Source organism: Bison bison, unplaced genomic scaffold, assembly GCF_000754665.1.
Source record: "Bison bison bison isolate TAMUID 2011002044 unplaced genomic scaffold, Bison_UMD1.0 scf7180017864108, whole genome shotgun sequence".
Classification (NCBI taxonomy): domain Eukaryota; kingdom Metazoa; phylum Chordata; class Mammalia; order Artiodactyla; family Bovidae; genus Bison; species Bison bison.
Genome location: NW_011494680.1, coordinates 11515985 through 11542531, shown reverse-complemented (window position 1 = coordinate 11542531; position 26547 = coordinate 11515985). Strand labels below are relative to the sequence as shown.

At 38.9% G+C, this 26547-nt stretch overlaps 1 protein-coding gene across 3 annotated transcripts in view; it reads left to right on the top strand.

Moving 5' to 3' along the window:
- The window catches only part of TOX (thymocyte selection-associated high mobility group box), a 311684-nt gene that overhangs the window by 8030 nt on the left and 277107 nt on the right, over positions 1-26547 (top strand). The window lies entirely within an intron of this gene.

The following is a 26547-nucleotide window of genomic DNA, read 5'->3' as shown; positions in this document are numbered from 1 at the left end:
CGTTGATAAGAAGCTTTGCTAGTGGCCAAGAAAATATAAAGTGTTTTGAGTTACTATGTGGGCTTATAAGTTACATGTATCTGATCCACAGTTACAACACCATCAGTTGCTGCATGAACACTTTTCCATTCAAGTCTTTGAGCCCCTCTCTGGAAGTCAGTTACCTGGTAGAGAAATTGGCATGCGCACATACACGTGCATGTGCGTGTGTGTATGTGTTGGGTGAGCACGTGTTTTACTGTGTTTCACATTGTCCTGGATATATTTCTTCCCATAAATGCAGGAGAGTTTACCGCAAGTGGCAGAATCAGTGTGTACAACAACAAAGGCAATCATACTAGCTAGCAGGAATGCCTCATTACCACTCCTTTTTAAGAAACTTAGCCGTATTTCACATGTGACACTTTTTCACAATGATAGGGCTTTAATTGGGCAAATTATACCTTAATAAGACTAAAGAACTGAATCTTTTCTGAGGAAAGCCCTAGGCCTCACTGAAGAAAAGACTTGCTGAAGATTTCACATAAAACCTGGGCTCTTGAACCTATGTTGACTTACCCCCTAGGCAAAATAAATATAACCCTGAAAGGATATGGTTCCCTCCACTTGTTTCCCATTCTGTTTAGAAGCCTGACTCTGTTCTATGTCTGGTAAAAGTTCTGATACCTAAAAACCTTTCAACCACCTGTGTCCCAATCTTGCCTGCATCCACTAGAGGAAATAACTTATGTTTGTATCAAGGCACCCTTTTGAGCCTCAAGGAGTCAACAGAGGTAGATTATTTTGAAACCATGTGAGAAAAGATGTTCAAAAATTCAAGCCATGGTAGACCTTAGAAAAATACTGCATTCTCAGCCCATTTCTTCTATTTCTGCTACCTTAGTGGAATGACGTTTTCTCCCAAAGTCATAGATTAGTGATTCTTTCAGGAAAGGAGCGAAAGGAATAACCTTTCTAGCGGGTCAGAGGTGAATTGGGGAAAATGAGGTGTGTGTCTGTACAGACTGTAATCTCCATCTCTCAGATATTGATAAGCCCCCAGGGAGTGTCTTTTTCGCTTTCTGCATTGTGAGTCAGTGCACCTAATGAGAGATGTTAGGATGGAATCTGTTGTCATAGGGCAGTGTAGGGAGATAAAATAAAGTTGAGAATGCCTGCTCCAGAGGGAAATGACCTCTTGTAGTTCCTGACTTCAGGGGACTAAGCTTGCCCCTCACTCCCTTCCTCTGATATATGGGCCAGAGATGGGCAATATAATATGAAAGATTAATTAAACAATGGACCAACTGGATCTAAAGATAGTCCAATTACACTGAAAGCATGTCTGCACACCACCTGATATTCTTAAGTCCTTTAACTCAATTAAATGGTTAATTTGAAAAATGATGGGTAAAGTGTTATATGCATTGGCATCTCCAAGCTCTTGTAAAAAACCAACTCTTTCCTTCTACACCAATATGCCTTCACCTAAAATGCCAGGAACAATTGTATAAAGAGAAATGTTAATAATAAAGAGGCAGGATAACCTTTCAACAAAAAGTATATTTTATCATTTGGCAGATGCAGTCATGAACATTAATCATAGAAACCTGCAGATAGTAGAAGCTTAATATCAAAGCTAATGATTTATTTTATGTTAATGACTTTCTGCCAGGGCATAAAAGACTGTTCATAATGGACTCTCTGCACGGTGTTCAGTTACTAAGGCTGATGGGATAATCTTTTTCTCTCTCCAAATTAAGCTTTTTGAAATACATTATGCTGTTATTTTTCAAGGTAACTCTCCAAAATTTACTGCAAAACTAATCTTTTAAGAACTGATTAAAGAAATAAAGAAGAAGAAAAATCCCAAAGCAGCTTTTCTAGTTCATGAACAGTTTGACTTAATTAAAGAGAGAAAGTTTGCATGTATGCTAATATCCCTGAACTTGGAATGCCAAACAGTTTTCAAGTCAGCCTTTGGTGACAAGGTCTGCCTTTTGGAGATTCAGTTCCCATAAGTACATTCCCCAACAGAACCTGTTTTCATCGATTACTGGCCAATAATGAACTGAATGGTAGTAAAACCTGGAGTTGTGCACTGGGAAGTTTTAAAAATTATGTTTACAGCTAGTTATAACCAACATTATATTTCAATAAGAGATAATTTGCCTACTAAAGTTCACATAATGTGCTAATCATGTCTAGTGGTTAATAAAGGCCTCCCACCTCACTCCCCTGATGGCTATAAAAGGCTATTATATTCATGGCAACAGTTCAGGTACAGCTGCTGTGTGTTAATAATGTAGCATTGTCCCACTAATCAAAACAGCAAAGGTCAGCACCCCTAAGCACCTAAACTACCTATTCTCTCTCCAAAATATTTATTGACACCCTAAAAGATTATCTGACCTGAAGTTTTCCTTAACTTAGAATTAGTTAATTCCACACCAAGCTAATTGGGTGATAAAGGTTTTGTAACCTAAGCTAGGTTGTGGAGGAGATGAATATAGATTCATACTAATCTCCCATAAACATGTTTCCCTTTCTGAAGTCATTGACTGAATTAGTGTGAGGTTGTTAGAGCCATGAACCCCTTTATAATTAAGTAAATGTGTTCCAAAGGGAGACTGTTTTCAGATTTTACATGTTATTTGAAGAGACGTTTGGAAGAAAAACAACTTTTCAATAACCAGAAGCTTTTAAAGTAAACAGAGCGAATCGGAAAACGAGAAGGGATATTTAAAGTCTAAACAGACAGGAATCTGTGTTAGTTTATAGACCTGATCCAGTAGTGAAATATTATTTGCTTAATTGTTCTTTTGGCATAGGGAAGCAATAAGAGTAAAAGCTTCTTAAACCATATTTTCTGCACACAAAGAACATATTCACGTGGGATTTCCATTTTGCTAGAAAATCGCACAAATCAATAAGCCAGCACTTATCTGCATTAAAATTAGGCAGACAACAGTTTACAGGCATAGTGATAGTGTAGTTCTCTTGATACCCTTGGTTACTGTTTCAGATAATCCTTGCCTTTGTGTCCTCAGCAGCCAAAATGTTAAGTGAACAAGATCTCCTTTTCTCATCTTGTATTATTGTCTTCTGTTTTCTGTTACTCATTTGGATAGCCTTGTTTGTGTGCGTGTGTGAGAGTGTCTTCTTCCTTGAGGACTTGAGAACCTTAAATGGTTTCAGAAAAGAAAAAGAAATGAAACTCAACTGTGTTTCCATCACCAGGAGAAACGTGAAAGGCGATCTGTGGGAGGAGCCTTTGTGTAGCACATAATATAGGACGATACATTTGTCATGCTTTAAATATATAATGCCTACAATGAAATATGTACAGGCACAGTTGTGATCTATGAAGTCCCTGGCTCCAGTGCCATTGTTTGTAGTCTCTACGGTTGTCATACATTGTTCTTTGCACATCATACCCTTACAGCAGAATTTGACACAATTTCTAGCTTTCCGTCCTGCACCATTTTCGTTGCACAATATACATGAGTTTGACAGGGTGTGTGGAGGAAAATTCTGGCAAGCAATTGATATTTTGAAGTGGCAAGCGTTTCAGCAGCTGCTTGCTTGTGAAAAAGGAATGATAAGATATACTGTATTGTTAGTTTCAGGGAAAGCATTAAGGTTTAAGCTCTGTAAAAATGTACACATTATTCGTCAGTGGTGAAGCAAGTCTTTTATGTTTTTAGAGCTTAGCTCGCTGGCTGATGTGAACTAGAATGACATTGGTCAGTAAATGAATAGGAGTACTTTGAATTTGAACTGCTGCCAATTTTGCACCAACAAAGGAACTGACAAAAGAAAGATTTTATGTGAAATGCAAAGCACACGCAATGTTTTGGGGGCGGGGAAAGGGAAGGAGGGAGAGAGGAAAAAAAAACACTCACACCAGAGAATATTCTTTAATACCTACTTGCAAAGATATCAAATAGTTAAAACGCATCCATTTTTCATGGCTCATCAGCTCCAACCTAAGCTGTTTTATCTAATGTTCTTTAAAAACCTGTTGTGTACACATAGGCTTCTAGAATCTGTTCATATGGAATTTAGAGTGTTTTTCAAAATATCACACAGTGGCCTGAAGGCCTGTTGGCAGAATATCAGAGTTGCCCATGCTGGAGTCCCCAGCTCTCTCTCTCTCTCTCTCTGGTAGTGGGAAATTGTAGTTTAATCAGTTATGGCACTTTCAGTGTGTAACGTTCATTAGCAAGGCAATTTGTCATGACTGCTAATGGTCAGAATGCATCTGCTCTCTCGGTTACAGAGCGTGATAAGTAAAAAGACAAATATTTCAATACCTGATAGTATTAACTTGTTTCAAATTTATAATCCAAGGTTAGTTGCTCAAAACAGACACAGCAGCCGATTAACAAGCATCCTGTATTCAATTTTAGTGGGCCCTGTTTTTATGGATTTATGACTTTTAAAGCAAACTAATGTGCTATTACGAAGGGCACAGTCTTTGATTAGATGTTCAACAGAAACTAAGTTATGAGCAGAGTACCTTCTGGGTTCGTCTGTAGAGAATTTATGTGCATAATATTTTCTGTGGAGTGCTATAAATTGAAAGCTTTAATGCACGCAGTGTTTCTGACATGCCAAATATTCTTCTTTATAATTAAAAAAATGTCACTTTCCTATTGGTTTATAAACTGGTCAGTCACTTTTCAAGTGAGATAGAGACCTGATCTCTTTGAAAAGTTTGAAAATTCTAGTAAAAAGCTTCAGAATGAATTAGAAATGTCACAGCTCTTCCCAGAACTCTGCTTTATAAGATCATTGTTCATTGTTCTACACAGGAAAAGTTAAAAGATTCCCCCCCGCCCAGTTGAAAAGGCTAGAAATTGTTATGTATCTCCTATTTTCTAGATATTACATCACATTGCTTGCTATACAAAATCTTGACACATTTTCATTTTTAATGAAAGCCCATAAAATACAGAGCATAATGATTTCTTAGAAACTGAACCCAATCTTGGTTAAAAAAAAAAAAAAAAGAAAATCGTTCTTGCTAGTAACAAAAGCTGTTACTGTTTAAGTTCCTGTTGAGCGGTTAGTTGGTACGCTTCGCTGAATGTTGTCAAAAAGGCTTTCCTCATGATTGACAACCCGGCAGGAATGTGAATGGAGATTTTAATTGCGTATCATGTGTGCATATCAGAGCGAGTGAATTCATGACTCTGCTTAGCTCCACATCTCTGCAGGTCAGCCGTGCCAAAAAAATGCTCTTTTATGTGCAATATCTCCAAAGAGAAAGGTGTATGTGTACTGAAGTCATTCGTTATTCACTTCTGAAGTAAAGCACTTGCGTTCCCTTAGCCTTGGAGTTTGAAAATGGAACAGAAATCCATTTGGAGATTTCTTTCTTTTACTCTTTGCACTTATACTTGGATGATGTAAATTCTTTTCTGTTACAAGTTGGGAAAAGTGCCAGAACATATTTTTCTTATGGCACTTGTTATATGAAGTGTGTTTATCTTTTTTCTTTTTCCCTAAGGAGTACTTTGAAAAGAGAAAAAAAAAAAATGTAAGCCGATGGAAAAATTTACTGAGGTCAATTGCCTCTCTCTAACTTGAAATCTTTAGGAAAACAAATTTTGGGGGGTGGTTAGTGGAGGGAAGAGAAGTAAGGCTGTGTATCTGAGAGGGGGAAGGACCATGAAGCTGTATCTGAATTTTGGTTAAGAAGAGCAAGAATACAGTGTTTATGGTAAAATGACATGAATGAATATATGAATGTTCAGTTCTTAGAAAAATAACTCCTAGACTGAGAACTTAAAGGTCAAAGTTTCATTTCTGCTATCACCTCTTTGCCAAGATGTAACAGTGGTGATAAACTATTTATCTTAGTTAGCTGTCTAAATCTAACACATGTGAAATCCTTGGAATCAAACTTACTGTGTGAGGTAACTGGCTACAGTCACCCCAGATTGATCAGGAACTCAAAGTAAAAACAAAACACTCAGCAATGGATATGCTATATATAAAATTTTTCATTTGATGTGATGTGAAAATTTGGCACTTGGGTTGTAAATTTAACACCTACCTACTTTTCTGTGTCATTTTGAATGGGTGAGAAAAAGATTAGTGCCAGGGTCATTTTAAATATAATCCTAGTAATAAGTAGGGTCCTGTTGAAAAGATGGTGACTTTATAGCCATAGGATATCCCATGGGGCCGTAACTTTATTCTAGGCTTATTGTGTTATCCCAACACATTTTAGAAGGTGTCAAATTGCAGGCTGATGACTCAGCCTTTAGTATAGAAGGCCGTGGGGTTCCACTGTGGCTCAGAGGTAAAGAACCCACCTGCTAATATAGGAGACACAAGTTTGATCCCTGGGTTGGGAAAATCACCTGGAGAAGGAAATGGCAACCCACATCAGTTTTCTTGCCTGGGAAATCCCATGGACAGAGGAGCCTAATGGGCTACAGTCCATGGGGTCGCAGAGTCGGGACTTAGCAACTAAATAGCAACAATAGTAGGCAGTACAGGGTTATGGCTCTGGGAAGACACTGCTGTACCTTTAAAAGGCTAAAGAAGAAAAATTATTTTAAAAAATTTAGCTTTATCTACGGGGTGACATTTTTCTAATGTTATGGAAAACTATTTTGTACTTTATATTGAGAGCTCGGGCAGGAAAAATCTATTTACAAAATGAAAAAAAGTACTCAGCTGAATGCATTTCACTTTTAAAGATGATATTCTGGTAATGAACTTTATCAAGCAGAGAACATTGCGGTAAAAGTATTAAAGTAGTTCCTATTTGGGTTGCCTCACTTAAGGCTGTGTCACTGTTTCCATTATAACTTCTTATTTTCAGGTAGCTCTAATGCAGTCCCCACACAGATATTTGCACAGGGATGAGATGAGGATATTCTCGCCTAAGAAGCAGACTTTTTTTTTTTTTTTTGGACTACACTTGTAAAGAAGCTGTAGGCTTTGTTAATAAGGCACACTTAATTCATTTTTAGAAATGAAAAGCATTTACTGAACACCCAACTGTGTGCTGAGCCTTAGGCTGAGTGTTCCAGGGGCGGAGACAGGCACAAAGATCAGTAAGTACTGGACTCTGCCTCTGTGTGACTAGCCAAGAGAGGAATGCAAATAACTGTGGCCCAGCTCTAGTGTAACTGATGTGATGCGGATGGAGTCTGTAGTCAAAGTGCTGGTGGTACAGAAGGAGTACTAATGGATTGAAGTTCAGGAAATCCCCGTTGCTTCCTGGAGGAAATGGCATTTTAATTGGCCTTAGAAATCATGCAGCGAGAGGGGGAAAGGGACTCCTATATTTTGAACTATTTTTTAGACTTCCTACCTCTTTTCAAAATGACTTGAGGCAACTAAAAAAAAAAAAGGCCAACACCTACCTTAAGGCTATTAGTATTAATGCAGATTATGGTAGCCAGAAAAAAAAGATGCCACATGTTTCTTAGCTCAGGTGTGATCCCTATCTGTGCTTAGTCGCTAAGTCATGTCTGACTCTTGGTGACCCCGTGGTCTGCAACCTGCCTGGCTGCTCTGTCTTTCAGATTTTTCAAGCAAGAATACTGGAGTGAGTTGTCATTTCTTCCTTTTCTTCCTTCCCAACTTGGGGATTGAACCCGTATCTCCCATATTGGCAGGCGGATTCTTTGCCACTGAGCCACCTGGGAAGCCCAGATTACCCCAATAATCAGACATTAAGTTTGGCTCTTGCTCATTCATGGAGCAAAAAATGGAAACCCACTGAGTGACAGAATGCTGATTATTTGAGAGACTTGTGAACCCTAATCATTCATAAGTTTTCCTCTCATGAAAGACTGCAAAAGACATCAAATGAGGAAGTAGATGGAGGTGTGACATCACAGGATGTCTGAGGCCCCACCCAATATGGTGCCTGAGTTGAGGCTGAGGTGTCGATAGTGAGAAATATGGGCCTAAGGAGGAGAGCTTCACTCCCAGGCAAACAGGAATTGCTTCGCAAGTCAGGCAGGTAACGGTTGCCATGTGAGAGAGGGTTGGGAGCAGTTGGGGTGGAATTCAGGTTCTTCCTGAAAGTGAACTCATGCTCAGCGCTTATAGGAATGTACCAGAGAAAACTGCCTGGAGAGGGAGTTCTGTGGTAAAATGAACCTTAAGATATTCACCTATTTTTTTGAAGACTTTGTCTCAGTTACGATGAATAAGCTTTTTTTAGTGACTTCCCAGGTGGCGCTTGTGGTAAAGAATCCACCTGAATACATTTGAATCAGTTCTAATGAGATGGATGAAACTGGAACCTATTATAGAGTGAAGTAAGCCAGAAAGAAAAACACCAATACAGTATACTAACGCATATATATGGAATTTAGAAAGATGGTAACAATAACCCTGTGTACGAGACAGCAAAAGAGACACTGATATATAGATCAATCTTATGGACTCTGTGGGAGAGGGAGAGGGTGGGGAGATTTGGGAGAATGGCATAGAAACATGTATAATATCATGTATGAAATGAGAAAAAAAAAAAAAAAAGAATCCACCTGCCAATGCAGGAGACAGACACGGGTTCGATCCCTGGTTTGGGAAGATCCCCTGGAGGAGAGCGTGGCAACTGACTCCAGTATTCTTGCCTGGGGAATCCCATGGACAGAGGATCTTGGTGGGCTACAGTCCATACGGTCTCAAAGAGTTGGGACACAACTGAAGTGACTTAGCACGAAAGCTTTTAGAGGCTTTATATGTCGGCCAAAAGATTCAGTTATATTAAATGTAACTTCTTGAGAGACACGCTAGAGTCTTATAGTCTACCTGCAAGTTCTTTTTTAAATTGATCATCCTGATAATTAGAAGTTAATATGAATGTTTTGCTTTGTGTGTAGTTGCAGAAATGCACCGGCTGACTTAACTTCTAAAATTAGTAGTCGCTTTGCTGAGATTTCTTGTTTAGTGACAGATAGGCACACAATTATAAGTAAACTGGGAAAATACAGTGAAGTGTCCAAACATATTCAGAAATGTCTTTCAGCAGTTTTAAAGGGATCTCACAGTCTTCAAGTAGTTTTTCTACTGAGATACATTAATGGAATTACACCCTGAGGGGGTGGAGGAAGACTCCAGAAGTTCCTGTGAAATCTACGGAGTTATTAGAAGGATGATGCTTCATCTTTAAGAAATATGTAAATTTTATAATATTTTCCATATCACATTCCTTGTCTGTTTTCATGTTAGTATAATACTTTAAATGACTTACAGTTGAGTCCACTCTGTTCCAGAAACCAAGTCTCTGTTATTCTAAAGTTCTGCTGCCTTCATGTATCACTCTTTGCTCTTAGGGTTATGAATTTGGGGAGCATGAAATAGCATAACAGTCTTTCATTCTTATTAAGAAATAGACTGGAGGCCTTGTACAAGCTGATTTTGTTAGGTTATCTCTCTCCCAGAGATCAGAATATTTTGTTCACTCTTAATTCTCTTTCTGACTTCCACTAATTCTGTTTTTGATAAGAAAGCTTGACAAAGTATTTGATCTTGGTTTCAAATGGAAAGCAGTGTGGCTAGGGCTCAATCATTGTTGGTCCCGTGGGCATAGTGACCTTATGCTTAAAGGGAGGGAATGGGAAAGAGGGAGGAATAGCCCATGGTCGGGAAGATACTCTGGAGAAGGGCATGGCAAACCACTCCAGTTTCTTGCCTGGAGAATCCCATGGACAAAGGAGCCTGGTGGGCTGCAAGTCCATAGGGTCACAAAGAGTCGGACACAACCGAAGCAACTTCGCACGCACGAACGCAGACAGAAGAGAATGGTCCTGGAGTTCCTGGCAAAACCTGAGTATACTTAGTGATGGGAAAGGTGGTCAAATGTGGTACTATGCTGTTAGACATTAGTACATAGCCTCACCTGAGAAGAATTTGGAAAATTCAAGAAAAGAAAAGGATCATGAAGAATTGAATGGTTATGGTGATGATTTAGGGTGCATCAGGATGGAGCAAGACCTATAACATAACAGATGGCTGAAGTTTGAGTTCCTTTTTGCCCATCCTCCTTCCTTCCATCTCAGAGAATTTGTAAGATGACTGACATTATTTTCAAGATTCCTTTAGACTTACATTGTTTTACTTGTTTTCTCATCTGCCTAAAATGGGCTTCTGTTTTGGGGCATCCATCCTTGCCTGCCTTCTCCATCATCATTAGGATCCCCTTCTTGGAAAACAATAGTTCTAGTTACACAGGACAACATGGATAGATTTTACGTGTGTATGCAAGGTTTCAACAAATACTGATCTACTTGATGTCCACAGCATAGCATTAAGTCAGGCTTGGTTTGTTCATTTTCCTTAAATTCATTTAAGTCTTAACCTCCCTTTGAAATGAGTTCTTTGTAAACCAGTCAGGCATATGTAAATAACAGCTATTCTCTTTAATGACAAAAATGTGTGTTTTCTTCTAGAAACTTCATTTAGGCAGATGAGCATTTTAGCTGTTTCACTTATCCGAATCAAGGAGCTTTTCCCTTATTTAACGTCCTTTTGAAGTTTTATTTGAAATGGTAGGCCAGGGGAATGAATACATGTCTGCAGTTTACACACAGTTATTTGCAAGGTCCTGTAAAAGTGGAACAAAAAAGTAATGAAGAAGCAGATTCCTTATATTCAGTTCCATTGCCTATTTCACCATGGGTTTCAGAGCCCATGCCACAGGCTTGCTATAGACCCAGCTTCCCACTATATGGCATTTCTAAATACTGGTTATTTTATTCACTAAATATTTTCCAAGTGGTTACTATGCACCACAAACTGTGCTTAATGGTAGGAATAGAAAAAAAAATTGTCACTTAACAGAGGTAATAATCTTAGATGTGATATGAATAATCCTATTAATAGAAGATGGGTGAGGTGAGAACCAAATAGACAACTTTCATATTTGACCTCGGCGCTATTCATATTAAGTGCTGAACATCCCTATGTTCATTCACGCATTTCCCTTCCCTCCTCCTTTTCCTAATTTTAGTCCAGATGGTTTGACTGAGGGTAGACCCAACATTCCTTGCCTGTTCTCAAGTCTTGCTATGAGAGCAACTGATAGCCTGTGGGATACGATAACCTGGTAACTTAAGCCAATAGTGATTGTTTCTGAAGTAGCCCAAGGAATGAATTTTTTAAAATTGAAATTCTAATCTTACAAATATTTAAATCTTTGGAAATGTAAACTATCTTTCAGAAATAAAGAACAAGATTTATGTGCAATTTTTTTTTTTTTAATCAGGGCTTTAAATGAGCTGAAATCAGTTGTTTAGTATTATCCAATACTACTTTTATATTTGAAGTTGCTTTTAAGTTCAGGGAGCATTTTTTTGAAATGGTGAACTAATCAATGTTCATTTTGTTCAGGTTCATCATAATGGATTTCCAAAGATAAACACTACTGTGTACTGAAAATGATTTTTCTGACAAATACTGCATATTCTAGGAGACAGTCATTGCAAAATTGCTTACAATATAATTCTGTGAATCTCGTATTTTCTTAACCATCTCATTCCTTACCCTTATATGGTATGGAAGCAGACTGCAATTACGCTTTCACAATTACTTTATTATATGGGTTGAAATATACTCCTGAAGCTCTTATTACCTTTTCCATACACCGTTTGCACAGACCTGCTGATGGCTGTCAGCCGTGCTTGCCTGGGACAATCAGCCATTCTTGGTGGTTGTGTTTGAATTCAGCACCACAAATAGAAAGCACCTCTCTCTGCTTGCCAATGAATTTTTAATGTTCGAGCATTTATAATAATTCAAAGGGCTTCATTATAACCACTTGCAGAATTAGGCATGTGTGTTTTAGGATGTCGGGATATTTATTTGTGGTCTTTGTCAAAAAGAAAGAGAAACAAAGACACACGATATCATAGTGTGTGTTTGTGTCTGTGGCAACAACCTCAGCATCATATCACCCGATGTTAGAGCTCCTTTTTCCTGAGAGAGGTTGTTTAAGATTTTCTACTTCAAATAATTCACTCAAAAGCTCTTTTCTCAGTAATTGCATTTTAGGGGGAAAAAAGACGCAACTCTACTCTATGTCTTTAAATGGAAACTGGAATGCCATGTATTCAAATATGGAATACATTTACATTTAATGACAAAATCAAGAACCTTTCTTTTACATTACAAAGAGAAATGTTCGCCTTAAAAAAAATGAAAGCCAGTTCTTAGGGTCTTTGAGAGTTATCCAAAAGGAGATTTGGTTGACTTTGAGAGCCATATGGTACGGTCTGTTACCATCTTCAGTGAAGTTTTTCTTTATCATTTTATTTCACTCCCAAACTTTACTTACATTAGAACAACTACATTAGGCCATCTTTTCTAAAGTTATGACATTTAAAATATATATACTAGGAAATAGTTAAAATATAATCACCTTATGTGTTTCCTGCTGTCAAATGCCACCATAGACTGATTGCTTCCCTCTCTGAAAAAATTAGACAGATTTGAGCCAAATGCTGATACTCTATGGGCATGTGTGTTCATTTAAGTCTATAATGTCAAGTGTTCAGGAATACTCAGGTAACTATGCCTGGATTTTATTCAGTGATTACATTTATCAGTATAGTTTTTGAAATAACATAATTGTTCACTTATTTGGTACTAAACCATTTGATGTCTGTCTTCCAGGTAACCTCTTACATAATTCTGATGATTAGTAATGGTGATGAAATGAGTTGAATAAATGGTCTGTTTATAGCTTAATGTGGTAGAAAGGAGATGGACAAGGAATTCCAGGATGTAGATGCTAATTAAAGAGCTAACCACTTGGTGTGGGATACGTTACTAACGTCTCATCTTTTCTCCAAAACAAGGAGCTCCATCATCTGCAATATTCTTTCCTGCCTAAAATGTCAGGGATATCTGCTGATTTGTTACACAGTAAAGTCTATAATGGACTTCCTCAATGGCTCAGTGGTATAGAATCCACCTGCCAATTCAAGAGACAGGGATTCATCCTTGGGTCAGGAAGATCCCCTGGAGAAGGAAATGGCAAGCCAGTGCAAGTATTCTTGCCTAGGAAATCCCATGAACAGAGGAGCCTGGTGGGCTTCAAGTCCATGGGGTCACAAAAGAGTTGGACACAACTCACCAAATAAACTACAATAGCAACAAATTCTATAATATGAAGAGATTCTGTGACTAAAAGCAACCGGAGGCCTTTTTATCAGAGACATCAAACTTACAAACTTGATGGTGTTGTCCTTCATAACATACCATGAGGATTCATTAAAATCTGATCAGTTTAATAACTAAACAACACAACACAGTGAGTTTCCATTCAGCAGACCTTAGAGCTAACTTTGAACATGGTTTTAACCAGTTCCAACTTGACGTCTTAGGAAAATGTCACTTTTTAAAAACTGAGGTTTCTTTTAAAAAAACTGAACCATCTGGGCTCAATGGAACTTGAGTCTATTAAAGTGGGAAACTGACAAGCGTTTCTCTGATGCTTCATTGTATTAATAGGGTAAGTTAGGAAACGCATTTGATAATCACAGGCCAAGGAATCCCAGAGAGTTGGGAATGGTTGCTCAGATGGTAAAGAATCTGCCTGCAATTCAGGAGTCCTGAGTTTGATCTCTGATTTGGGAAGTTCCCCTGGAGAAGGGAATGGTAACCCACTCCAATTTCTTGCCTGGGGAACTCCATGGACAGAGGAGCCTGTCAGACCCTGCATGGGGTCACAAAGAGTCGGGCAAGACTGAGTGACTAACACTTTCACTTTCTTTAAGAGGTTTAGCTCAACCTGAGTGAGCATTGACATCTATAGTCAGGGGTCTTGCTGAGCTCAGTTTCTTGCCTGGCTCACACAGGCTTATTATCATCATTGTTATAGTTCTTATATCACTGGGACAAATCCTAGCTTTGCTGTTGTAGACTCCTTGAAAGTTCCTATTTTAAGTGGAGAGTGTGCAGGCTATCCAAATGGGCCTGCCTGCTATCAGTCTGCTCTCTCTTTAACCAATAAATTATCAGCAAGATTTAAGAAGGCAGAGTTCCTGACTTCAAGAAGTTTTTGGTTTGAAAAAGAAAAGAGTTTATACTTAAAAAATTAAACATTTGGAGAGAATAACATAAAAGGAAAATGTATTCTTAGGGCTCGATTTTCAGTCATCTTTAACCCTTTTGCTTCACATGTACAAGCCCATATTCTAGACTCTCAGATGCTGTACTTGAAGGAATGAGTAGGTCAATACCTTATAGACAAAAGTCTCAGGAAATTGAAAAAAACATTTTCTACAGCTCTCTTGGGCTGCCCTGGTGGCTCAGTCAATAAAGAATCCTCCTGCAATGCAGAAGACCCGTGTTTGATCCCTGGGTCGAGACGATCCCTTGGAAAGGGGAATGGCTACCTACTCCAGTATTCTTGCCTGGAGAATCCAATGGACAGAGGAGCCTGGCAGGCTACAGTCCATGGGGTAACAAAGAGTCGGACACAACTGAAGCAACTTAGCATGTACCTTAGCTGCAGTAAGGGGGGTGCATCTGTGCTGGTTGCTTCACGTGCTCTTTTTCTCTCAATGTGCCCCCTGACCAGATAGAGCCATCAGTAATTGACCTCAGCTAAGGCAAAGAAGAATTTTACACTTTAATCAAAATGAAGTAAACTGGAAAACTAAAATGTGCGTTGACAAACTGGTTTGACAACCAGTAGTTGAAGAAGTACCAAAGATAACTTTTATGTTTAAAAGACACATGGACACATACTAGTAAAGTCATATGTTCCTGAGATACAATGTTTACCTATTTTAAAACCCTTTAATTAGTTTATTTTCAATTCCTCAAGAAAGCACTAGAACCTTTCAGTGTCAACCTGTCTAGCTATGCAGTCAAAGCCACAGCAGAAAGCAGAAATTGAGTAAGTGCTAACTGTGGACTTATTTGAATTTCATACATGGCTTTTCCCAGCAGCTCTAGTGTAGAACTGAAGAAGGAAATAGTAACCCACTCCAGTATTCTTGCTTGGAAAATTCCAAGGATAGAGGAGCCTGGCAGGCTACAGTCCATGGGGTCTCAAAGAGTTGGACACGACTGAGCGAATAACATACTGGTGTAGAATGTGCCCAAATAAGAATTCTAAGCAGGGAACTTTGTAGAGGCATCAGAGAACACTTAGGGCAAGTTTCTGTTCTTCTCTGGGCCTCAGTTTTCTCATCTGCAAAATAGAAGCAATAAGGACTCCTTGGGTGGTCCAATGGTTAAGACTCTGTGCTTCCAATGCAAGGGATGTGGGTTCGACCCCTAGTCAGGGAACTAAGATCCCGCATGCCATACCACATGTTGCAGTCAAAAAAAAAAAAAAAAAAAGCAAAAGTGAAACCATAATACTATTTCTTTTATAAAATTTATAGTAAGGATTAAATGATAGAGACTGTAAAACACCACCCTGCCAGCCTGGAACAGAAGTGTTCAATGAACATATATTGCTACCGCCTCAAAACTCACTCCGTCGGCATCAGCATGGCCAGAGGGCCTCATGTTGCTTGTAAACATCACTTCTGAAACTCATTAACTAGTCTCCTTTGGAGTACCTCAAACTGGTGTTGAAGCTGGCGGCACTGCTGTAAGATCACACAAGTGCCGTCACATGCGTGCACTTCTCCTCGTGGAGAAGAGGACTGTCCCAGACATGGCATCCTGTTAGGGACACCAGTCCTGAAGGTGCCAGCAGGCCTCCTGAACCCCAGGTGCTCCCCTACACGTGGCTCTGGGCACCTTCCAGCAAAGTCAGGTCCCAGAACAGAGGCTGATGACACAAGGGCTGCAGCTGGCCACAGTGAAACGTGCGTCTCAGCTGGGATGGTGCTTTAGCCTCATGCCCTGATACACTTGCTGAGATGAATGTATCCCATGAATAAACTGCCACATTAGGCCCTAAGAAGTCAGGCAAAGAAGTTCTAACCCAAGATGCCCCTAGAGTTGTACCAGTTGGGTACACCAGTTGGGTGCAGATGAATAGAATAGGAGGCCTTTCATGAAAAGAAGTGTTGCAAAGATACCAGTTACACACTTCGCCTGGCTCTTAGCTGTGTTTGCCCTGCCGTGGCCCCCGGAGGTGTCAACAAACCCGCAAGGGTCGACAGGACACTCCTCCTCCTGTGATCTTCTGTGCCTTTCCCAATCTTTTTTATTTTCTCCGTAATTACCTCAAATGATATTATGACCATTATCTGCAAAGCGGGAGCCAGATTATCTTTGTTTTGGATTTCTAGTGGCGTTTTAATTTCTTAAATAAAGATTTGTAATTTGTGTGTGTGAGAGAGAGAGAGAATTTAGAGAACTATTTCTAAGATACTTTAGGGCAATCTGGGTTTCATTGTCACAGTTTGACTATTACACATTCCATGAAAGGTGAGAGGCACTCACTTTTATACCAGAGGAATGCACTCTGTGTGTGTGTTGTGACTTTCAGCTTTGGTATGAAGTTAGTAAAAAGTGAATAGACAAAAGTACAAGGAAGTTAAGATGGCTTAGTAATGACTTGCCTATTAGGGCTTGAACAAAAGCTCTCATACTCCTAATGTTAGGAGTGCTAATGGGTGTTAGAAAATTAAACTAATTAAAGTCATTTTTAAAACCACGTTTAGTCCATCTCACCAGGTGATAATAAGAGTGTGGAAGAGACATTACCATTCCATTTATACTTTTAAAGTAATTTGATAATGAGCGATTATCCTTTAATTGGTACTCTCCCTTATTGTTTTCAGGGCGTTTGTACATATATTTGAAATGTTTAACAATTCTTGGGGGCAGAGGGAGTTGGCGATCCCTTACATAGTAAAGGAAACTGAGGGTCAGAGCATTTAAGTGAAATATTTAAAATCATGTGGCTAGTAAATGACAGAATTGTATGTGTGTGTGTGTGTGTGTGTGTGTGCGCGCGCATGCACGCTTAGCGGTGTCTGACTCTGCAGCCCCATGGACTGGGGCCAGGTCCCTCTGTCTATGGAATTTTCCAGGCAGGAATACTGGAGTGGCTTGCTATTTCCTGTTCCAGGGGACTTTCTCAACCCAGGGATCGAACCTGTGTCTCTTGCATCTCCTACGTTGGCAAGCGGATTCTTTACCCCAGAGCCACCTGACCCAATAGGAATATACTAATAAGTGAGCTGATATAAATCCATCTCCAGACATCTACTCTATAGTCCACTGGTTCTGTTGAATTCCTGAAGTTAGGAGGTAACCAGCATGTCTGCCTAAACAGTCAAATCATGGTTCAGGGAGAACACTCAAGGAAATGCTAGTTTATTTCACCTTATGGAAGTCTTACTTTTAAAGAATGTGCAAGAATCTGCTTCTCTTTCATTATATTTAGTATAACTTTTCTTTCAGGGTATTCTTGGGAAAACTAACTACATGAAAAGTCAATAAGCTCCCCTTGAAGTAAATATTAGAAATCTTAAGTATATTCTTTTAATGTGCTAGACTATATCTCTGAAATATCTATGGAAAGCTAAAAAAAAAATGACTTTTTGACTTTTAAAGTAAATATTTTCTTTATGTATGTAATTGCAAAATTAAATTATGCCCTAAAATGAGTGACCTCAATTACTTACCAAAACAAAAATTGACAAAACTATGGGAGGTACAATTATGATTAGATATAATTCCTACCCTTGGGCACTTAGAATATTATAGGCTGTATAAGATATTTGCATAATGAGGATATAAGTTAGTGATGGTTCTGTAAAAGAAATGCAAATGTTAGTAAATGGTGAATAATGGTATTCAGATATTAGGAAAATAAATTATGATCTAGTTTTCACTCATACCATTATTTGGGATACAGTGTAGCAGTGGGCTTTTTGTGCTGCTACCATGCATAGTGACATCAGTAAGACAAAAAGGCTCTCTGAGTGTCCTTTCTTTAGAAACCAGGATGAAAGGTGACTGAAATATGTGTTTCCCTTATAAAGTTGTCCGCAAAAATGTATACCTCCTTGGGGACATAGATAACTTTGAGGAATACTGCTCATTCTTCAGAACTGTCAAACCTGTTAAAAGTACAGTCTGTGTATTTATTTCCAAATTCTGCACTGCTTCACAAACCCTTCTACACTGTGACTCATGCCAATTATTGGTTTTCTGTTTTAAAATTTTAATTACAAAGTCTTTCAAACCCAGTTATTATTATCACCCATAGTAATAATTAAAAATTTTATGATGATTATAAATCTTTCAAGCCCAATATTATGTAATAATTATACAACTTATTCTTGTGTTTATATTATAAATTATGCAAACATAAACAAAATAAAAGGTCAAAACATTTCCACTTTCCCATCCAATTCTACCTCCAGAAATAACCTCTGCCAATGTTTTAGGATGTAACTTTCCACTGTTTTTACTATTTTTATTTAAGAATAAATGTTTATATTATTAGAGACGCATTTAACATATAATGAGTACTACACAATCTGGAGAGTATGTAATTTTAACCAAATGGGAATCATGCTCTGTTATACTGTGTTTTAGTTTATCATAATTTTTCAGTAAATGATTTCTGATCACTTTTTTAATACTTTGATGTCATGATTATTTATCTTGTTTAGTGTAACAAGGCTATGAGTAAATGATGTGATATTCTCTGCAGGAGATTTTATTATTGGCACTTAGCAACAGACCAATAAAAGTTGATCAAATCTATTGATTCCTCCTGAGTTATTTTTGAAAGGTTGAATTATTTGAAATAAAATAGGACTTGTAGCTAAGACATTCAAGTTACCACATAACTCTTTTATTTAATTAACCATATATATACTGAAGCAAGAATGTATTTTCAGGCAGACAAGTCCCCGTTGCAAGTGCAACTGAGCAGAAAAGTTTGTACCTTACAGTAGAAAGAAAAGACTTTATGTAGATTTTTAGACAGGGACTCCCACATTATGAAGGTGTACAGATAACTGTAAATGTTTGTTTACTTAGCCAGGCTTAAAAGAAACATTTTTGAAGTAACACCATTCCCAATAGTTGACTCAAAAGCACTTTTAGTAACTGAAAAATGTCAGTTAGAAGTAATTGAAATATGACAGAGCACTTAGGCAATGGCAAGATATAATGAATATCATGATAATATATATGATAGATACAATGATAGATATATATGATTGATAGTAACAATGATAGATAATCATTCATTAGATGTTAACTGAGCATTTCGGAGAAGGCAGTGGCACCCCACTCCACTACTCTTGCCTGGAAAATCCCATGGACAGAGGAACCTGGTAGGCTGCAGTCCATGGGGTCTCGAAGAGTCGGACACGACTGAATGACTTCGCTTTCACTTTTCACTTTCATGCATTGGAGAAGGAAATGGCAACCCACTCCAGTGTTCTTGCCTGGAGAATCCCAGGGACCGGGGAGCCTGGTGGGCTGCCGTCTCTGGGGTCGCACAGAGTCGGACACGACTGAAGCAACTTAGCAATAGCAGCAGAGCATTTACCACCTTTGCTTGATTCTGTTAGGAATTAAAATAAGACTAAGACTCAGTTTGTTCAAGGACTTTCCACTTCTGTAAATGGTTGTATCTAAATTATTTCTTAGCAACTATGATAGAATGGACACAGTTACAGAGAGATAAAGCTCAGGCATAATAAATAACTGGTAGCTCGTAAGTGATGAAGCCAGGATTGGAAGGAGATTTTCCCCTTGGAGCCTATGTAGCAAGGACAGAAAGGTCTCAATCACAGGAGGTCTACTGTGACCCCATTCCATGCCCATGGAGAAAGTGCTAATAGGTCTTCTGGTTTCCTGACTTGGCTCAGAGGCAGCCTCCATCCCTCTTCTAGATGCAGTGATCACTGGTTTTGGTGACGTTACCAAAATGTGCTCACCACCTGTTTGCCGGTCCTGTCCAATGCTCTTTCTGCTACACCTGTTGCTTCTCAAGAATACACAGTTTATATTAGAACAACAGACATTTCTAGTATACTTATCTTGACCTAAGCATGGGGAGTTCAGGATAAACAGGATACAGTCATTGTCCCTAAAAGCTCACAATCTGGTAGGGTAGAGAGACACATAAATAGGTGATTATTAATACAATGTATTGTGGAAGATGATATAGTAGAACAATGCATAGGGAGGACAAAGGGAGGCCCTGATTCAGCCTGGACTTAAGAGTTCCTGGAGAAGAAGATGGGAAATGAAGAATCCAGTAAGAATTAGCCAGATGAAAGGTGGAAACTGTTTCCCAGATCAAGAGACCAACATAAACCGAGAATGTGGGTCATGCTGGAGGAGGGCATGGCAACCCACTCCAGTATTCTTGCTTGGAGAATCCCATGGACAGAGGGCCCTGGTGGGCTGCAGTCCACAGGGTCGCAAAGAGTTGAACACGACTGAAGTGATTTAGCAGCACTCACGTGGTTCATCCTGAGCCCTTGGGGAAGTGCTTGCAGATTGGTTTTGCTAGAACAAGAAGGATCGAAGCTGGGCTTAGACTCTGGCCTCACGGATTGTGTTAGAGAGGTTGACATTTATTTGTTGATGTTTATAAGAAGCCATTTAAACGTTTTATTGAGGAAGTAGCCTATTCCATGTAGATTGTAGAGAGAGTACTCTGGCTTTAATGCAGTGAATGGATTTGTAAAGACAGGATGGAAAACAGGAATGCCAGCTAGTAATCTATCAGACCTGATAGACTTCTGACTTTTTATACCAACAAAAGCTTTTTTACAAAGTATATACTGAAATTTAATAGAGTAGATATAAATAGAGGAATCCTAGGAGTTCTTGGAAGAAGTTTTGAAAACTATTGACCTTCAGGTAAATGAAGGGAGAATGAAGTGGCAACATTGATCTAACATGGCAGAAATCAATGGAAAGATTTGTGATGAATACAAGAGGGAAAATCAGATATGGACGATTGGTTAGATGACAGTGACTGAGAAAGAAAATCATTCCCAATGTGACAACAACATTTATTGATACCCATGTACCAGATATGTATGTATACTCTACATGGATTATGTAATTATTATAACAACCCTATAAAAGAGCTGCTATCATTTATTTACAGATGAAAAAACAGGCTAAAGAGCTAAGCAAAAAACTAAGTTAGATTAAAACCCAGACCTGTCTGTTTGTATTATCCAGGAATAGCTTATTGTGAATGAAGAATAACAGACCAACAATGGAATCATGGGGGAGCCCAAGTTTTAAGTGATGACCAGAGGAAGAGATTTTAAAAGAATCAGAATTAGGATAGAGGGATGTCATTGGAAGAACTGACGTTGAAGCTGAAACTCCAATACTTTGGCCATCTGATGCAAAGAACTGACTCATTGGAAAAGATCCTGATGTTGGGAAAGATTGAAGGTGGGAGGAGAAGGGGATGACAGAGGATGAGACGGTTGGATGGCATCACTGACTCAGTAGACATGAGTTTGAGTAAACTCCGGGAGTTGGTGATGGACAGGTAGGCCTGGCATGCTGCAGTCCATGGGGTTGCAAAGAGTCGGACACTGAACTGAATTGAATTGATGTCACTGAAGCCAAGAGAATAAAGAGTTCTAGGGAGTATATTGTCAATAGCGAATATTATAATAAGATAAAGATGGATAAATGGCCACAGAATTTGCCAATATGGACATCATCAGCAACTTGATGAAAGTAGTTTTAATAGAGTGATGAGTCTTGAAGTCAGATAATGATGGACTTAGGAATGAGAATAATTGAGGCTGTCGAGACTGAGAGTGTGGGTGGCTCTTCAATACATTTATCTGAGGAGGAAGGAAAGAGATTGAGTTGTGCTTGAGGGAGGCAGGCAGCTGGAGTGGTTATTTTTGAGTATATTTATATGGAGAAGGTAGTGCTGCTGCATAAGCAGAGTGAGTGGTGAAACGATGGAGCCAGATCTTGTGGAAACAATCTAAGGACCCACTGAGGCCAAAGTGGAGCTGGTTGGGTGCTGCCTTCAGTGGAAGAAGGGGCACCAATGCTTTGCCACTGGACAAAGCAAGTAAGGAAAAATATAGAAGGTGATTGATTTATTTTACAAGTCTCGAACTTGAAGATGTGCCCACCAATGTTCCTGGTTACTTAGTGAGCAGAGCAGGGTCATATGCTCAGAGGGGTGAGATGGAGTTGGTTAGCAGCTTTGAAAAGATGAGTGAATAGGTGCAGTGAAATAAGGGAAGGAGCCAGTCAAGACAAGAAAGAGGAATTGTGGACAATGCTATGGACTCATCTAAAAGCAGTTCTAGGAATACCCCAATTTCTTCTTTAAGGAGCACATAACCTTGGGAAAGCTGTGTCTAATCCTCCTTGGCATCCAGGACCCTTCCTATCTTTGGAAAGGCTTCTGTTACTATCGGGTGCTCTTGGCATTCTCTGGTTTGACCTTGCAAATTTCATTAGAGATGCACAAAGGATACACAACGTTCATCTCTTGATGTAGATGATATTACGCACTGGAAACAACATGGGTACTACCAAAGACAGAGCTCTCAGATCTAGGAAAAACTTGAATTACAGAGCAGTAAATATGCTGATAATAACTTTAGTTCAGTTACCTACAGCAAAGTTTTCCAGACTATTGGCTGAAAATATGAGTGTTTTATGAAGTTTTTAATAGGTGCTCCATGAAAGAAAAGTTGTCCTAGGTGGGAAAAAAAAAAGAAAACGTAATTGCGTACATTCTCAAGAGATTCACTACATGTTAACTTATGAAAGACTGAGAAGTCCTGCTGGATTGTTATTTGTTTAACTTTGTGTAACCCAGTAGAAGATGTGAGGGGGAAAATGATTTCATATTTGGCCATAGTGTACAGAAAGCACTTGATCACATCAATGGCCAGTAAATTGAGTCTGGTGGGATCTTCAGTTTGTTGTGCTATCACTGGAGCTTGCTGGTCATAGAGCCTTATATTCTCAGAGGGGATGGTAGTATTAACCATAGAACTTATGGTTAATACTTCGAATTAAGTAAGGCTGGTCTTGCTTCCCTGAGGCTCTTACGAGCCACCAAAGAATGAATGGACTCCCCTGGTAATCACTGAATCTGAGAAGTCACTTGTGACACCCCAATTCTTAAAATAGGAGACACCTAAGGGACTTTCAGGAACTCTAACTGAATCTCGACCAGACCACTGAAGAGCTGAAAGAGGTCGCTATGGTGGTAGCGCAACCAAGTGAACTCAAGACAGGCTCCTAGTGAGGAAACTCAACAGGAAATTACGGAAGGATAAGGGCTGTCCCACACAACCCTCACATGCTACATCCTGAACACGCACACATGCTACATCCTGGGAATGTATAATACGTCCTGAGCATGCACACATGTTACGTCCTGGGCACGTATATTACGTTCTGGGCACATACACTACGTTCTGGGCACATACACAGGCTACGTCATGCGCACGCATGCTACGTCTTAGGCGTGCATATTACGTTATGAGCACGTCACACATGCTACACCCTGAGCTCCTGCTGCGTCCTGAGTGAACTCGTTACCTTTCCTGTCAGCCTGAGGCACTCTTCGAAATCCTTCTGCAAAGTAAGTTCCCTCGAGGTCAAACTTTATTGCGATTTGGATTTCCAGTTTGTCATGGATACTAGTTGTAAGTTGTTTTTAGGTTTCAAGGTGTTTTATCTTGGTTTTGCCATCTATGTTTAGGGTGACCCCTCACTAACTCCTAACAGTATTCAATTCAGTATTATTTTTAGTTAGTGGGAGGCTCTTAGGGCCTCTTTAACCTGTGGATAAGTACCTGCTAGAAACAAACAGCAGCGTCAGAGCAAGGGTACCCAAATGTCATGAGCTTGTTTTGGTTCGCGAGGGTGATGCATTGTCTGTGAATGCCCCAGCTTTTCTTACACCACGGCTACCTCATTTGCCAAATATGGGGATGATCCTTTGTTCCCGTTAATTGAAAATGACATCCTTATTCATCATATGCAATTTTTTTAGTCATTAAAATTCTGTCCAAAGCCTACCCAACTGAAGGGAACGGCTGAGTAATACCAGGGCCTTGTTAATCTATTGTTATCAGCCTTCTGCTTTATCCTCCTGACATGAACAGCAACAGGAACTCTGATGTCTACACTTTGCTTCGATTCTGCACCCAAAATGTATTGCTGGAATAGTTATATTCATGATCTAGAAACATATTTGTGACCTAGCTCGTCCAGATAATGTCTGGAGGCTTTCGTTTTACTCAGAGGGTCAAAGACTCAGGCCTGATTATATTCCCATTGGAAATATAAATTCCTATGATAAATTTTCCTTTACGTGGTTACAGTTGAGCAACTTACCACTACAGTTGATTAAGATAGTGAGTGGACATGAACTTCTGAAAGTTAAAAAAAAAAAAGGCTTTAAAAATGTATCTGGGTCTAAATTATATGGCTATAATCATCACCTGAATTAAGATAGTCATAGACTGTGTCTGTTTAATGTCTTATTCTTTCTTTGTGACCTTCTGAAAAGTAGTAACAAAACACATTAAAATAATTTATATTCGATGTCAGAAGTGTGTTTTATTTTTTTTCTGCAATAAAGGTTTCCAGACCTTTGATTAAATTTATGTTTATATTTGACACTTTCTTGAGGTGCATAAATTCACATGACAATGGAAGTCCACACACTCACAGCACCCAGGGCCAGGTTGAGTTGAATTTGGACACATGACATAAATAAAAGTGGTTTTATGTTTCACCTTCATCTGGTAGGTGAGCACTCTACCTTTTCTTGTGAAACATAATCGGTTGTGACATGGCAAAATTAGATCCTGGCTATTTATTATCTTCTGAAATCAAACCCTATAACTGGGGAAGCATGTGGTAGGTCTGCAGGGGCAGCTTGCATGCAGAGAGGAAAAGGGGGGCTTTCCAGTTTTATAAGCTCAAGGTGATTTTCTCCAACATCTCGAGCATTTTAATTAATTACCCTGAAAGATTGAGTAAATTATTATTTGAATACTTTATGGCATTACATGTTAACTTTTCAAGGACAAAGTGCTGTACTTTGCTTTTCAATAATGCTTCATCTGTCAGAATATATCTTTGAAATTTATGTAGTTTGCTGCAGAGTGAAGGGGGGAACAGACCTGGAATCCTATGAATTATTAGGAGACATCAGAGTCAAGTGTGATCTATGCCACAGCAAAAGGAGTATTTATCGATATTTGATTTCCAATTAGAAATTAACAAAATGAATGGTGAAATTGATTAGCTGCATTTTCTCAGAACATGTTAAATAAAATTGGCTTTCTTTTTAGTGAAGTGAAGTTCTTCTATGTTTCTTTTTTTGGTAACCCTTGGCAGAGGTGAAAGGCTAAGCAAACACCTTCAAGTCAAAATAAAACAAATTTTACTGTTAATAAAATGGATTTGGGCATGTCAGTTTCACCCTGTGTGCCATGTTTCACAAGGTAAGTTGTGAGAGGTGTCCTATTTTGTTTATGCTTACAGATAAAAGGTGTTTCAACTTGGATGTTGAAATCTTTAATATATGTGTGAAAAAGCATTCTTTGGCCTGCAGAAAGCCTCCATGCTGAGTTTGACAAAGTCTGTTTAAACGTAGAAAGTGCATAATATGTCATAGGCTGTTTAGTTGATCTTTGTAACCAGTAACAAGCTTCTCTCTGCAGATATAATCTTTCTTTCTCCATAAGGGCACTCAACCTTTTACTAACTTCATCCTACCATCAGTAGATTAGATTAAATCCCCATTTACTGCATCATATTAATATTTTCAATGGCACACTAATCCAAGAAATAAATGTGTCAGTTTCTATGGCTACATTGTAATGGGCATAGCCATCAGAGAGTGCCTTAGGCCACATAAAAGACTTAATGTACAGCTTGAATAGAAAGCACATTATTTATTATGAAGCTATCAAGTTGAGAAATTTAGCAATCTCATTTAAAAAATTTGCTCATTTGACCTGGGCCAATTTGCCTGACTGATAATATTGAATATTTAGTATCACAATGTTTTTGCAATCTTAAGGATAAAGTGTTTTGAACTAATTTGATTTGAAACAGTTGGCTGAATGGAATGATTTTATGTCCCTAAAATGTTTATTGATGCTTCTTTTTTAGTTTTAGTGACTAAAAGTTTAAGGGGAATAAGGTCTAGGCAGGCCTCTGATGAGGGAAGTCAATTAAGCAAAAACAGTACCAGAGATAGAAACAAACCCATTTGGCCTGATTCTGTCATCTGACATGAATAGGTGGGGAGAGATAAGAGCAGGGATGGAGTTGGGAGTGGAAAAATGTGTTCCCCACAGCTCCCCACATCCCAGAAGGCAAACGGATTTTATTCTCTGTGAGCTTTGGTGGAATGGTTTGATTCAACCTGAAAATTTATAACAGGAGATTCAGAGGAGGGAAAATTTGTAGAGAAAATCCTCTCTCCATCTTGTTCTCCTAAACCTCACACCCTTAGTCTCGCTTCTGTAATAATACGAGAAGTGCTAGGATCATTTGATAAAATTGGAGAGACCCTCTCCCAACACAGAGCCTGCTGCCTTTCTTTAGTGTATTTCCATCTGCACTGAAAACAAAATGGAAAATGACCATTTCAAATTGGTTATT